At 44.9% G+C, this 14406-nt stretch overlaps 1 long non-coding RNA gene across 1 annotated transcript in view; it reads right to left on the bottom strand.

The window, feature by feature from the left end:
• Nucleotides 1-295: 295 nt before the first annotated feature.
• Nucleotides 296-14406, bottom strand: part of LOC110217045 (uncharacterized) — a 47329-nt gene continuing 33218 nt past the window's right edge. Inside the window, exons 3-6 of the long non-coding RNA XR_002326951.2 lie at nt 13257-13385; nt 6934-7049; nt 6595-6806; nt 296-3369 (exon numbers count right to left, since the gene is read on the bottom strand). This is a non-coding gene — a long non-coding RNA (uncharacterized LOC110217045). The remainder of the gene's footprint in view (nt 3370-6594; nt 6807-6933; nt 7050-13256; nt 13386-14406) is intronic.

The following is a 14406-nucleotide window of genomic DNA, read 5'->3' on the forward strand; positions in this document are numbered from 1 at the left end:
TCAGAACAGGAAAGGAGCTCAGAGACAGTCTAGCCCAATCTATAGCTGAAAAAGAATCCCATTATATTTCTATTTTGGGGGGGCAGCTAGGTGGCGCAGTGGATAGAGCACCAGCCCTGAAGTCAGAAGGACCTGAGTTCAAATCCAGCCTCAGACCAAACACTTGACATTTACTAGCTGTGTGACCCTGGTCAAGTCACTTAATCCCAATTGCCTAAAAACAAAACAAACAAATATATTTCTTTTTTTTTAATTTTTAAAATTTTTCTTTCTTTTTTTTCTTTTTTAATTTTTTTAATTTTTTTTTCATTTATGATATTTCTGACAAGAAAGCATCCAGCTTGAAGACTTGTAGGAGGACGAACTCATTACCTCCTAAGACAACCACTTCCCTTTGGAGATAGCTGCAATTGTTAGCAAACGTTTCTTTGCATCAAGTCTAAATTTGCAGTTTCTACCCATTGCTACCCTCTAGCATCAAGCAAAGCAAGTCTAACCTTTCTTCCACATGAGAGCCTTTCAAATACTTGAACAATTGCCCAAAGACTTCTCTTCCAATGGCTAGACATCCCCACTTTCTTTAACCAGCCTTCTTGTGCATGGAAAGAGGGCTGGGGCCAGAAAGAGAGAACCTGGGCTCGAATTTGGCCTCTAATGCCTACAACCTGTGAGACGTTGGGCAAATCCTTTCACTTCCCTAGCCTCAGTTTCCTTATCTATAAAATGAGGGGGTTGAACTAGATGGCACCTGAGGGTCCTCCCAGATCTAGAACTATAATCCTATGGCATGAAATCCAGGCCTTTTATCATTTCAAAATTTGCCCTCCTGTCAAATCAGACTCTTCAAAAAAAAAACCCACCTTCTTTCACATTCTTCTCTTTTTGCTTGGGACACATGCAGGCCCAGAGTGAAGTGTGTATGTCTCTGCATGTGTGTGGGGAAGGAGGGTAGTAATTTTCTTTGGTGAGGGGTCCTGTTCCTTTGGGAGGAGCCCAAATCCTTGGGAGAACTCAGTCTACAAATGCATCAGCTGGAGCCAGGCTTACAAATAGCTGATTCCTTTGGCTTAACTCTAGCAGCAGCATTGAAGAGCTCAAGGCTGTGTTCCATTATCTTGTCATTTCTTATAGCAAATGTACCTACACTATAATGTGAGAGGATTTTCCTTGTAGGTCAAAGGTAGGTTAGAAATAAGATTGTTAATGGGGAAATGAGACAGAAATTGTATTTGGAAATTTCCTTGGAGTTTAAATAATGGTGAGGGCAGAGGACAAGCTGAATTTGTTATCAATCTAGGAATTAGTCTACGCAGATGATTCTTAGACATTTTAAAACCCTAAGCCAAGTCTAGAGGAACCTGGGCCAAGGTAAGAGAGGCAAATGTTCGCTGCATTTAGAACTTACTAACTCTCCTAGTTTGTCCAAGTGGGAGAAATTCTTCGTTTCTCTACCTGCCTTTAATAATGGGATTACATTTTTCATCTCATGAGGTTCGACTGTCATCAATATACATGGCATAAACCATGGATCCATAACAGGTCTCATCCAATTTGTTCCCTTTAGGGATGAAAAGACTGAGGCCCAGAAAGGAGGAAAGCATTTGCCCAACGGTCTTGCCTGCCTGGCTACCAGCCCCGGAGTCTTTGCAACACACCACATCATGGTTGTTCAGTCGTTTTCAGTCATGTCTGACTCTTCATGAACCTTTTGGGGTTTTCTTGGCAAAGATACTGGAGTGGTTTGCCGTTTCCTTCTCCAGCTCATTTATAGGTGAGGAAACTGAGGCAAACAGGGTTAAGTGACTTGTCCAGAGTCACACAGCTAGTAAGTGTCTGAAGCCGGATTTGAACTCAGGAAGATGAGTCTTCCTGACTCCAGGCCCAGCACTCTATCCACTGTGCCACCTAGCTTCCCCATATACTATATTACCTCCTCCCAATTCAATTCATTCATTTATTCATTCATTATTCATTAAGGCAGGTAGGTTTGGGGGAGGGGGGAAGGAGTCAGGAACACCTGACTTTAAATCCAGCCTCAGACAATTACTAGCTGTGTGACCCTGGGCAAGTCACTTAACTGCCATCAGCCTCAGTTTTCTCTTCTGTAAAATGAGACTGATAATACATAGCCTTTAACTCCCAGAATTGCTGTGAAGGTCAAATGAAATAATAAGTGTAAACCTTACCTGAGAGTACGACACACAACTATATAAACTAGCTACTATTATTATTCATCCAAATATTTATTAAGTTCCCATTACCTACCACACTAAGCTTAGATAAGAAAAGAGTTCCTATTCTCACTAAGCTTGTGGTCTAATAGGCAGATAACTAATTACAATACATGGTATTATGTGAAAATAAAAGACTATATGGAATCCATGGGGAAAAGGACATTTCCAACCAAAAGGGTCATAGGTTTAGAGATCAAATCCACTCCCCTCATTTGGAAGGTGAGAGAGTGAGCCCCTGACATTAAGCAAGACTTAATGACTACCAGCTCTACCTGCTGCACTTTAGATCAGGGAATGCTTCATGGTGGAGGTAACAAGAGTCAATAACCAGCAGTGTGTGGTGCTGCTTCCTTCATCGCTGAGGCATGAATCTGGTAAACCCCCATCACCGAGTACATACGCTAGGCAGCTGATAACCGTTTGTTGACCTGAACCCAGGGAGGTATAGCTGAAAAACTGTGGGTGTCGGTAGGGGTTTGCCTGGCCCTAGTCCTTGATCTCAGGCCTGGGAAAGATGCCACACTTGCCCTGGGCTCTTTTGCCTATTCCAGGACCCCATCCTGGTGGCATGTCTGGCCTAGGGTGCTATAAAGATATGGGGAAGTGGAGGGGGGCGAGTGGCTCTCACAGGTGATTCCCAGATCCTGCCCTCCCCTAAAAGAAGATGAACTCCCCAACCAAGACTACGTAATTGTGGAGGGAGGTATCTCCAAGTCTCCCTTCCCACCTACATGGATTGACTTTGGCTGGGCCAAGGCATAGCTGACCAATGCCTGAGTTGGCCTCATTTCCTAAGGAATTCCTACTTCCCTTCTGGCTCATGTTCCCTGGAAAACTGTCTCCAGCCTTCTCCAGCTCATCCTCAGAAGTACAGACTTCCCTTCCACTGCCTGCTGGGCCCCTCAGGAAGCCACCCCACCCTTCCCCCCAGCATCTGGGAGGCTCCCAGAGAGGATCATGGGCCACAGAGCTGGAAGGGACAGGAGAGATGGAGTCCGCCTCCCCCATTAGACAGGCGAGGAGGCTGAAACTCAGCTACCTCTGACCTCCATATTTCACCCTTTGCCATTCAGGGGAGGCTGGACTTCAAAAGGCCTGGAGTTTCCGTCAGCTCTCAGTGATTTGGAGGGGTTTGCTGTAAGAGTAGAGAGATGCTGTGTTAGGGAAACTATATGGTTCCAATCCGCCCACTGATGCTGTGTGACTCTGGGCAAAGCCCTTAAACTCTCCGTGTCTAATGCAATTTCCTAACACTGCTTTATTACATTCTATTGGGACATAGATCCCCCTACAGTACCAGAAGCTCCCCCTCCAGTCCTCTTTACCATCCTTCTAAAAGTAGATCTTCCTAATGGTAAGATCATCAGCTCTCTCCATCTACAGTACCCTTTACAAGATGACTTTTATTTCTCAGACTGCAAGACGGCCAGTGGGGACTTCAAAGTGACTCTGGTCCAAACACCTCATTTTGCAGATGAAGAAACTGAGGCCCAGAGAGGAGAAGGTTCTTATCCAAAGTCAGCTGGTATAATAATGGTGCCAGATCATGAGGAGGCAGCTGGGTGGCACGTTGGATAGAGTTCCAGGCCTGGAGTAAGATCTGAGTTCAAATCCAGCCTCAGACACTTTTTAGCTGCATGACCCTGGGCAAGGCACTTTACCTCTGTCTGCCTCATTTTTCTCTAGTGTAAAATGGGGGTCATAATAGTACCTACCTCCCAGGGCTGTTGTGAAAAATCAAATAAGTTCATATTTGGAGAGCTTTGCAAATCTTAAAGAGCTACGTAAATGCTTGCTATTGTTATTGCTAAAATAAAACCAATATTTATATAACATTTTAAGGCTTTTAAAACACTTTCTGAGAGATAGCCCCTGACAAATCAGTTGTGCTAATATTATTATCCCAATTTTCAATGTAGAAACTGAGGCCCAGAGAGAGAATGGACTTACCCAAGGTCACATAGCTAGTTAGTAGCAGAGCAGGGACTCACAGTTGGGAGCTCTTTCCATTATGATCCATTGATGCCGCCTCCATCGCCTGGGAATTATCCAGATCAAGGCTTCCCTTCATTGTTTTTTTTTTATCACCGAGAGAGGATCGTATTTTATTGCACTTTATTATCCTGGATAAAACTAACTGAAAGGAGCCTGGGACTTGGACCCAGAAGGATTTTGGGTTCCAAATCTAGTTCTGTCACTTATGAGCTATGCGAACCCAGGTAAGTCCCTTTCTCTCTCTGAACTTCAGTTTCCTCATCTGTCAAATGAGGATAATAACACTATTTCACGGAGATATTAGCAAAGCAATTTGTAAATCCTAAAGTGTTCTATAAATCGGTCAATCAATAAGCATTTATTAAATGCCTACTGTATGCTGAGGGCAGCTAGGTGGCTTAGTGGATAGAGTGTGGGGTCTGATGTCAATAAGACTTCCTGAATTCAAATTTGACCTCAGTCACTTACTAGCTGTGTGACCCTGCGCAAGTCATTTAACTTTGTTTGCCTCAGTTTCCTCATCTGTCAAATGAGCTGGAGAAGGAAATGGCAAACCACTCCAGCATCTTTGCCAAGAAAACCCCAAATGGGGTTGTGAAGCATTAGACACAATTCAACAACAACAACAACAACTACGTGCTGGGAGACCCAAGCACCAGGGTTCAACAACTCTTTCCCTTAAAGAACTTATATTCTGGCAAGAGGGTGGGGAAGAACAGCATATATACAAAAGTAGATATTAAAAAACATATGCAAGGTAATTTGGGGGAGAAAGGCAGCTAGAAGGGATCAGGAAAGTAGGAGGTGATGTGTGAGCTGAGTTTTGAAGGGAAAGAGGATGTCTAAGAGGCAGAGGAGTGCATTCCAGGCATGAGGGACAGCTTGGACAAAGCTTTGGAAAATAAATATGGAAAGCTGTGTGTAAAAAATCAGAACTGTTGGAAAGAGGGAAGGGAGGGCACTTCCAATACAGAGAGGCTCTATATATAGGATCTCAAAGCACTCTCCTGCTGACCCACCCCCACCTCCACAGGCCTTTGAGCCCCTGAGTCACAGAAGGCTGGAGCCTGCCTGACAACCAGCTGTGATTTCCATCCATCTCTGTCCCCATGGGGACTCTCTGGGAATGACCAGGCTCCCTGGTGGTCCTGGCAGCTCCCAATGACTTTTTGCAGCTAACTAATTGGCACAGCATCCGGGCGCCTGCTAATTGGCTTCATTAGCCAATGCACCGCTCAGGGACCCAGAAAGAAGGCATCTCTAGGAAAACACTAGAGAAGCCCTGGCACAGCCCCACCCCCGTGGAAGCACGGTGGGGAGGGGGAGGAAGGGTGCCAGCTAATTGCCCATAGAATAAGACAATTAGGTCTGCTCACTTTGTTGTCTACTGAAGCTAATGAGAGACAGAGAGAGAGAGAGAGAGAGAGAGACAGACAGACAGACAGACAGACAGACAGACAGACAGACAGAGAGAGAGACAGAGAGAGAGAGAGACAGAGAGAGACAGAGAGACAGAGAGAGAGAGAGAGAGAGAGAGAGAGAGAGAGAGAGAGAGACAGAGAGAGACAGAGAGAGACAGAGAGACACAGAGAGAGAGACAGAGACAGAGAGACAGAGAGAGAGAGAGAAAAAAGAAGAGGAGAAAGAGGAAGAAAGAATAAAGAGAGAGAAAGAAGAGAGAGGAAAGAAAGACAGACAGAAAGGAAGGAAGGAAGAAGGGAGGGAGGGGAGAGAGAGAGAAGAGAAGAGGAAAAGAGGAGAGGGAAAAGAAAAGAAGAGTGAGGAAGGAGAAGAGAGAGAAAGAAAGAGGAGAGAGAAAGAAGAGAGAGGAAAGAAAGACAAAAAGAAAGGAAGGAAGAAGGGAGAGAGGAGAGAAATAGAGAAAGAGGAGAGAGGAAAAAGAAAAAAGGAGAGAGAGAAATAGGAGAGAAGAGAAGAAGAAAAGAGAAGAGAGAGAAAGAAGAGAGGGGGAAAGAAAGGAAGGAAAGAAGGAGAGAAAGAGGAGAGAGAAAGAAGAGGAGAAGATCGAGAAAAAGAAAGAGGAGAAAGAGAAAGAAGAAAGAAAGGAATGAAGCAAGAAGGGAAAAGGAGAGAGAGAGAGAGAGAGAGGAGCTAAGAACTTGTCCCCACAACTTTGGTTTAGAGGTAAAATCTACTCATTGCACTCTGCCTCCTCATCACCCGAAGCATTGAAGGAGACCTTGCAGGGCCCAGCTCAGGACCCATCTACTCCAAGTAGCCTTCAATGACCATACCAGTCCACACTGATCAATCTAACTTCTGAGATTCTAGCTATCTGTACTGTTCAATGGATATCTTATCACACCCAATCCTACTAATTGTTCTATAATTCCCAGTAACTCACTTGATCCCACATTATCATGGGGCCTCATTGTTTCCAGTGGGGGAGTCCTGTATCGTCTGGACTAGGAATTTCCTGAGGATAGAACAGCTGGTCTTCTCCTCCTTTCTCTCCTTCATGGGGAATTCCATGAGGGCAGGACCTGGCTCTGCTCCTCCTCTGACCATCACTTCCCCCCTCTCAGACTGGGGGGATCCCTTGTGTAGAGCTTGGAGCTAGAAGTTAAAAGAAGAGAAAGGATTCAAACCCAGAGCTTTTCCCCCAGATTATTCCTCTTCTTTACTACAGAGACAACTTGATATCATAGAAAGGGCTCTGGACTTGGAGTCTCCTGCCTCTGACCTTTATGGGTTGTGTTGTGTCCATGAGGAAGACATCAAATGAGCTCTCTGGACCTCAGTTTCTTCATCTGTAAAGTGGAAATATTAATATCCATAGTCTTTATCTCATAGGTTGCCCTGAGAATCAAAAGAGATAATGTATGTAAAACACTTTGCCAAAATACGATGTAAATGTCAGGTATCATTAAGGAGATGCACAATTAGAGAATAATCAATTTTGAGAACTGGAAGGGAGCTTAGAGTTCATGGAGTCCAGTCCCCTTTACTTTACAGAGGAGGAGAGAGGAAGGTCATGAAGGTCACAAAGGTCACAGAGCAAATCTGGGACTAAAGCCCAAGTTCCCAAACTCCCACCTCAGGGAGAAAAGGCAAGTGAAGAGAATGAATGGAGTATCAATCAACAAGTCTTCATTAAGCACTGCACTAGGCTCTGGGGTCTCAAATACCAACAACCAACCAGACAAACCCGACTCCCAAGGAGCTTTCAGGGAAGGAGAGGATTTGGGGTGAGTAGGCAGCAAGAATGGCTGATCATTCATGTCCAATTCATATACGAGGGCTGTGCCCTTAGACTTGGCCATGAAAAGAGAGAACAAAGACAAGAGAAAGAGACAGACAAGAGAAAGAAAGAGAAAGAACCAAAGCTGGAGACAGAAATTGGGGGCGGCACAGATTCTTACTCAGTGCCCTGGGGGTGGGGGAAGGCTTGGACATCCACACACATGGCCCCAGGGATGGCTGCAGACAGGCAGTAGTAGAATCACCAGCTAAAAGTTATAGGACTGCTAGCCAATAGCAGTGGCATGGCAGTGGAAGAAGGGAAGGAGGATTCTCTGGACAAACAGGGAAATTCTTGGAACAAGCCTGCTGGAGACAGAAGAGAAGTTTCTAGATCATGTGGGAGCCATAGCTAAGGAACAGCATGGGATAGAGCCACAACATGGCAGAACCAATCTAGAATTTGTCTTCCCTTGCTACCATGAGTTAGGAATCCTAGTGAGCAGGATTAACTCCTGCTCTCTAACATCTTTGACTAGAGGAGCTTCACCCCTGAAACTTGGGCCAACTGGCCACGAATCACCTCATCATCCTTGCCATCTGTGAAGAGGCAGAGGAAGTCCTAAGCCAGGGACATTCACATCTTACAGAAGAGCAAACCTCTTCAGGGGAATTTACCACCTAGTTAAAGAGAAACAAGATAATGGATAGAGAGAGAATAGAGTAGCTGGGTAGAGAGGGAGCTGAGAGATAAAAAGATTTGTATTCAAGTCCTGACTCTGACCTATACTGACTGTGAGACCCTAGACAAAACAGTTCAACCTCTCTGGGACTGAGGTAAGACTATAGCTTGCAAAGTATTTGCCTGTCTGCACTGGTAGTGGAATTTTCTTGCTGGGAGACCCCTAAACATTGTTAGTTGTGTGCAACTCTTCATGACCCCATTTGGTTATTCTTGGCAAAGATACTGGAGTGGTTTGCCATTTCCACCTCCAGCTCATTTTACAGAAGAGGAACTGAGGCAAACAGGGTAAAGTGACTTGCCCAGGGTCACCAAGCTAGTAGTAAGTGCCTGAGGCCGGATTTGAACTCAAGATAAGTCTTCCTAACTCCAGGTCCAACCTCTATCCACTTTGCTACCTAGCTGCTCCAAAATAATAAACACAAGAAGTATTAGAAAGGGATTTACCAGGTTCTACCTTAGCACACCTTCTATGTAATTTATCCTTTCTCCATTTGATTGTAAGCTCCTTGAAGGCAAGGACTGTGCTACTTTTCATCTTTGCTTCCCCAGAGCCCTACATTTAGATGCAAAATAAATGTTGAATTGAAATAGGAAACAGAATAATTATGCCTCTTTTGCAACTGGGAAAACTGAAGCTCAGAAGAGAGAAGGAACTTATTACATAATAAGTGAATGGCAAAGCAGAGATTTGAACCCAATTCTTCCCCACCCAGAGACTTAACTGGGAATTCCAACATCTGAGGCCAATTCATTCGTGGCCAGTGGAGGTGGGGGTGGTGATGGTGGTGGTGTTCAGTGATTTCAGTCGTGTCTGACTCTTCATGACCCCATTCAGGGTTCTTGGCAGAGATACTGGAGTGGTTTGCCATTTCCTTCTCCAGCTGGACCCCAGTATTCCCTCATTTCAGGTATCTGGTATGCCGCCATCTTTTCCTGATTTCAGGCATAATGGGGTAATACAAGTTCCCAGGTGTCATGAAGACAGCCCACTCTGGTCCAGTAAAGTTGGGTCAGTACAGCTAGAGGAAGGAGGTGATGCCCATATCCTGGGCAGGGGAGTCAACACAGGGGACCTAGGTCTAGGAAAGCATGCCTCCTCCAGATGGTATCCATTCATGTCTTACAGTCTTTCCCCATTATTTACACACACACACACACACACACACACACACACACACACACACACACACACACTCACATCAACCCCCTGGGACAAAGCTCCAGTGAACTAGTAATAGTTAACTCCTGCTCCCAGTACTGTTTTCCAAACCCAGGCATAGACAAACTCCAGCTCTTGGCTCTATGACCCTGCCTGATCCCTTGGGGCAGCCCATTTCTGTATCCAGCAGGAAATCGGCTGCCCTGGAGGTATAAATCCCAGAAATAAGGCCACTGCCAGAGGCTTCTGATGGCTCCTCTCCCCAGGCCCAGAGCTATTTGACAATTACCAAGTGTAATTACACACAATCGGGGGCCATAATTGCGAGCCGGCAGGCAGGGTATTTACCGGCAAACACTATTAATTTACTGTGCAATTAGGGAGTGCAGAGAGAGGGCTGGGAGGTACCTCCTGGCCCCACTCCCTGCCCAGAGAGAGTCAGGGCCCCAGAGCTTTCTCTCCATTTCTACAGAGCAAACATCTCCACCCAGCTCCCAGAGTCCTTACTGCCCAGAGCACTACGATGTGTGGCCTTCTGGCATCTCTCTTGTTGGTGTTTTGGACCATTTAAAACTCTTATTGGGATTTGATTTTCCCCCTTTGCATGTTTTGTCTCTCCAGCCAGATTGTGACTTCCCTGCTCTCAAGGAAGTCACAATCTTCTCCTCCTCCTGCCCCCACTAAAGTTTAGCTGAGCACAGCAGGGCTCAGGAAACACTTGGGCCTTTGGCCTGTCCAGAAGGTGGAAATCATCTAATTCAACTACCTCATTTTTCAGACGAAGAAACTGTTGCCTAAAGAGGTTAAGGGACCTGCTTGAGGTCCCTTGAGGGAGCTAATGACAATCAAGGCCCAGAGCTAGGTTTCCAGGTCAATGCTCTTTCTGCCAAGTCAAAGGGAAATTGATTGCAAAGTCTTCTTGAAAATGCTAAAATATCCCTACCCTCTGGCCCAGAGATTCCACTTCTAGGTATGCACCCAAAGAGCTCACTGTTAAAAAATAAAGGTCTCACACCCACCAAAATATTTACAGCGGCACATTTTGTAGTAGCAAAGAACTCGAAATAAGGTAGATGCCCATCAATAGGGGAATGGCCAAATCAATTGTGATACATGATTGCAATGGAATGTTACTGGCCTAAAGAAACCATGAATGGGTTGAATACAGAGAAGCATGGGAAGGTTTATGTGAACTGATACAATGTAAAATGAGCAGAACCAGGAAAATGATACACACAGTGACAATGGTGTAAATGGAAACAGCGACAGAGTGATTAATACTGAATGCTGCCCAATTGTAATAACCAAGACTGATCCCAAAGAAGAGAGGTAAGAAGGTACCTTCCTCCACTTCTGTTTGACTCTTTGTAAGTGTGGAGGATTATGAGTGTGGAATAGAATACATGGCATATAATATCAGGCATTCGATCTGAGAAAACCCCTGGATATTCATACCACTTGGATGATCTGGGGGTTACCAACTACAAGCTTTCCAGTGGGATAGAGGCCCACGCCAGGCCTTTGCATGTTCCCTGCTGACATACTCTCCAGGTCCTTGGGTCACTGTCATCTAGACTGATGGTGCACCATTAGGATTTCTGGGCCTTGCTATTCTTATCTTGCAGCTGTGCTTTTCAACACGTGTTGTCTTCCCTAATTATTGTGGAAGCTCCTCCAGAGTGAGGATTGTCCCCTTTTTTCTGTTTTTATCCCTAGCACTTAGCAAAGTGCTTGGCACATAGGAAGAAATTCATAAATACCTTTCCATTCATTCATTCATTCATTCATTCATTCAGTTAGTATGCTGAATTGCCGGTACGTAATAGTTTTGCTGAACTGCTTCTATTCTTCCTTTTTACGCTTTGTTATAAAGTATGGTTCTGAAGGGGAAATAGGGAGAAATACAATGGGAAAGGTAGGTGATATAAAAACAGAAAATATCAATAAAATTATCTTTTAAGTAGAATTTTAAAAACCCTTTTTGAGACTATTGGGACTTCTTGAGACTATTCCACATGAGCCCCCTCTGGAATGAACTGGTCTCCCGTAATCACACTGCCCTGGGAGGACCACTGATGTGTCAACAAACTCCCAACATCCATCTTCACTAAGAAGAGGCTTCCTCCTTATGGTCATGGAACAAAACTATGTTGTCCCTCTTTTTGCTCTCCAGAAGTGGTCTTTCTCAACTAGAATCATAAGACCAAAGGATCCAGATTTAGAAGGGATCTCAATCCTTCCAAGCCCCTCCTTTAACAGACAGGGATACTGAGTACTTCAGCAGATGAGACACTTGCCCATGACCACAAAGTGGCAGCAGTCAGGTTCGAAGCCACTGGACTGGAGAGACTAGGGGCACCATGATGTCCTGAAGTACTGGATGTGCAGTGAGAAAGATCTGAGTTCAAATTCTGCCTAAGACACTTATTAGTTGTGTGACCTTGGGCAGGTCATTTAAGCTCTGTTGGGCTCAATGGACTCAATTGATCTACAAGGTCCCTGCTAGCTCTAACTCTACGATCCCCAAGGAACATAAATTTTGATCTAGAAAACTTCACAAGAAATCTTGGAGTTTAAGGGCTACATTTCTTTCTTAAGGACCACCCCTTGAACCCAATTCTCTCTGGTTCTCATTGATTGCCCAACAATAAGTCCCAGGACAAGCCCCACTTAATGATCATTGTTTGGGCCCTGACTGGCTCAGAGTAAACATAAACAGCAATGGGTTCTGTTTTGGCCAGAAACCCTGAGGTCTTCCCCTTCTAGACTGATTTTTTTTTTGACTAGGTAAAAGAGGCCATTCTCTGTCTCATCTCTTACCTAGCCTTTATCACTGAATGGGTGTTGCATCAGTCAAACTGAGACCTGGGAAAGACCTTAGCTTAAAAAGGCCAAGGTCCCCCACTGCATCCAGGGCCACCTCCAGTTGTACTGATCTATATCTGGCCACTGGACCCAGATGACTCCAGAGGAGAGAGTGAGGCTGGTGACTTTGCCCAGCCCTCCCTCCCTCACATCCAATTCATCTGCAAGTCATGGCATCACCTTCCTCATGCCATGATCTTCTTCGAAAACAAAAGACAAACAACAACAACAATGTTCCGGGCCCCACGCTAAGCACTGGAACCAGTCCTAATACATCAGATCGGAAAGGCAGAAGGAAGTTTCACTTGCTGGGTGAATTTAAAATGTTACTCACCCCTGGATAAGCCTAAAGCCATCAAAAAATCAAAAAAAAGGAGGAAAAAGTCTCCTTGGTAAAATGGCGGAATAAGGCAAGAACTCACCTGGACTCTCCCAAATTCACCTCCAAACAACTATACAATAGTCCCTCAAAAGACCTCCTGGGTACAAAATATTCAAAGCAGCTCTGTTTTTGTGGTGGCAAAGAGATGGAAACCAAGGGGCTGGCCATGAATTCAGGAATGGCTGAACAAATTATGGCAAATGAATGTAATGGAATACTATTGAGCTATAAGAAATGGAAGGGGATGATTTCAGAGAATCCTGGGAAGACTTGTATGAACTGATTCAAAAGTAATGTGCAATGAACAATGTATGGGATGACACTGTAAATCAAACAACTTTAAAAGACTTGAGAACTATGTTCCATATGATGACTACTTATGACCCCAGAGGACCAATAATGAAGCAGGCTACCCATCTCCTGAAGGAGAGATGATGGACTCAGGATGTAGAACGAGACACAGAGACATTTTGGACATGGCCAATGCAAGAATTTGTTTAGTTTGACTATGCTTATTTGTTACAAAAATGCACATATGTTCTTATTTCAAGGGGGGGAGAGAGAGAGAGAGAGAGAAGTGCAAGGGACAATTGTTTATGTAATTGTTAATTAAAATTGTTTATGCAATTGTTAATTGCATAAAATTTAATTAGATTTTTTAAAAATATGACTTACCCAGACTGTGTCACCCTGAGACTTGTTGCTCAGTTGCATATCTCAGCTGTCAAAGGCTGTCTGTTCTAACATTCTGGCCACACTCCAGGTCATAGCTGACTTTATCCCAGATGTGATGAGGTCAGGAGGCTAGAAAGGGAAGACAACATTCCAGGAGAGAGCAGAAAGTTTGACATTTGTTTGGGCCCTTGAGTGTTTACTGCAGGGTGGGGGGTGGGGAGAATAGAGCCCTAAGCCCCAAGCCTGGGGTAAGTAAGAGCCTGTCTTAGCATTCCTCCTCCCCTGTCAGGGACCTGAAATTCCACCATTAGTCCTTCCTCCCTCTCAATGAAGATTTGCACCTTGAACACAGAAGATAATAAATGCTTATTGATTCAGATGGAATTGAACTGAACTGTGAGATCCTCCACTCCCAGGCCTCTCGTGGTGAAGCCATCCGTTGTCCTTTACTCATCGTGATTCTCGGGAGCTTTCTGGCTAACCCAGCCTGAACCTCCCCACTGCTCCCTCTCCCCTCTCCACCTCCCCCAGGTCTGGTCAGAAGGTGATAAAAAGGACTCAGTTTTGCCCGCCCAGTCCTGGTGCTATAAGCAGAACAGAGATGGAAACCTAGGGGTTCCTAAGCCCAGCCCATCAACCTTTCTCATCTACATACCTACAAGTCTACAGCCTCCAACTCCTATCATTAAGTAAAAAGCAGGGCACAGAGTCAGGAAGACCTGAATTCAAATCCTGCCTCACATACTTGTTAGCTGTGTGACTCCATGCAAGTCAGTTAACCTCTGTTGGCCGTAGTTTCCTCATCTGTAAACTAAGAAATATAATAACACCTACCTTGCAGGGCTGTTGTGAGGACCGAATGGCATAACATATGTACAGTGCTTTGTAAATCTTAAAGCACCATACAAAGGTTAGCTACTTCTCATAGTAGATGGGGAGGATCTGATACCCTGTAGTAAGAAAACTTCTCTTTGCAGAATGATTCTCCACCAAAGCTACGTTAGGTACATGTGCAGGCTCAGAGAGATGGGACCATGCTTTGTCTTGCCTGGTTCCCCCAGTCCTCCTAGGGGCTTACATGCAAGCCCTCAGCCCCAATCCTTCTGACTTAGGCCCTGCTATCTGCTAGAAGACCCCTTCTGACATAGAC

This window comes from Phascolarctos cinereus, unplaced genomic scaffold (genome assembly GCF_003287225.1).
Source record: "Phascolarctos cinereus isolate Bilbo 61053 unplaced genomic scaffold, phaCin_HiC Scaffold_4;HRSCAF=312, whole genome shotgun sequence".
NCBI classification, from domain to species: Eukaryota; Metazoa; Chordata; class Mammalia; order Diprotodontia; family Phascolarctidae; genus Phascolarctos; species Phascolarctos cinereus.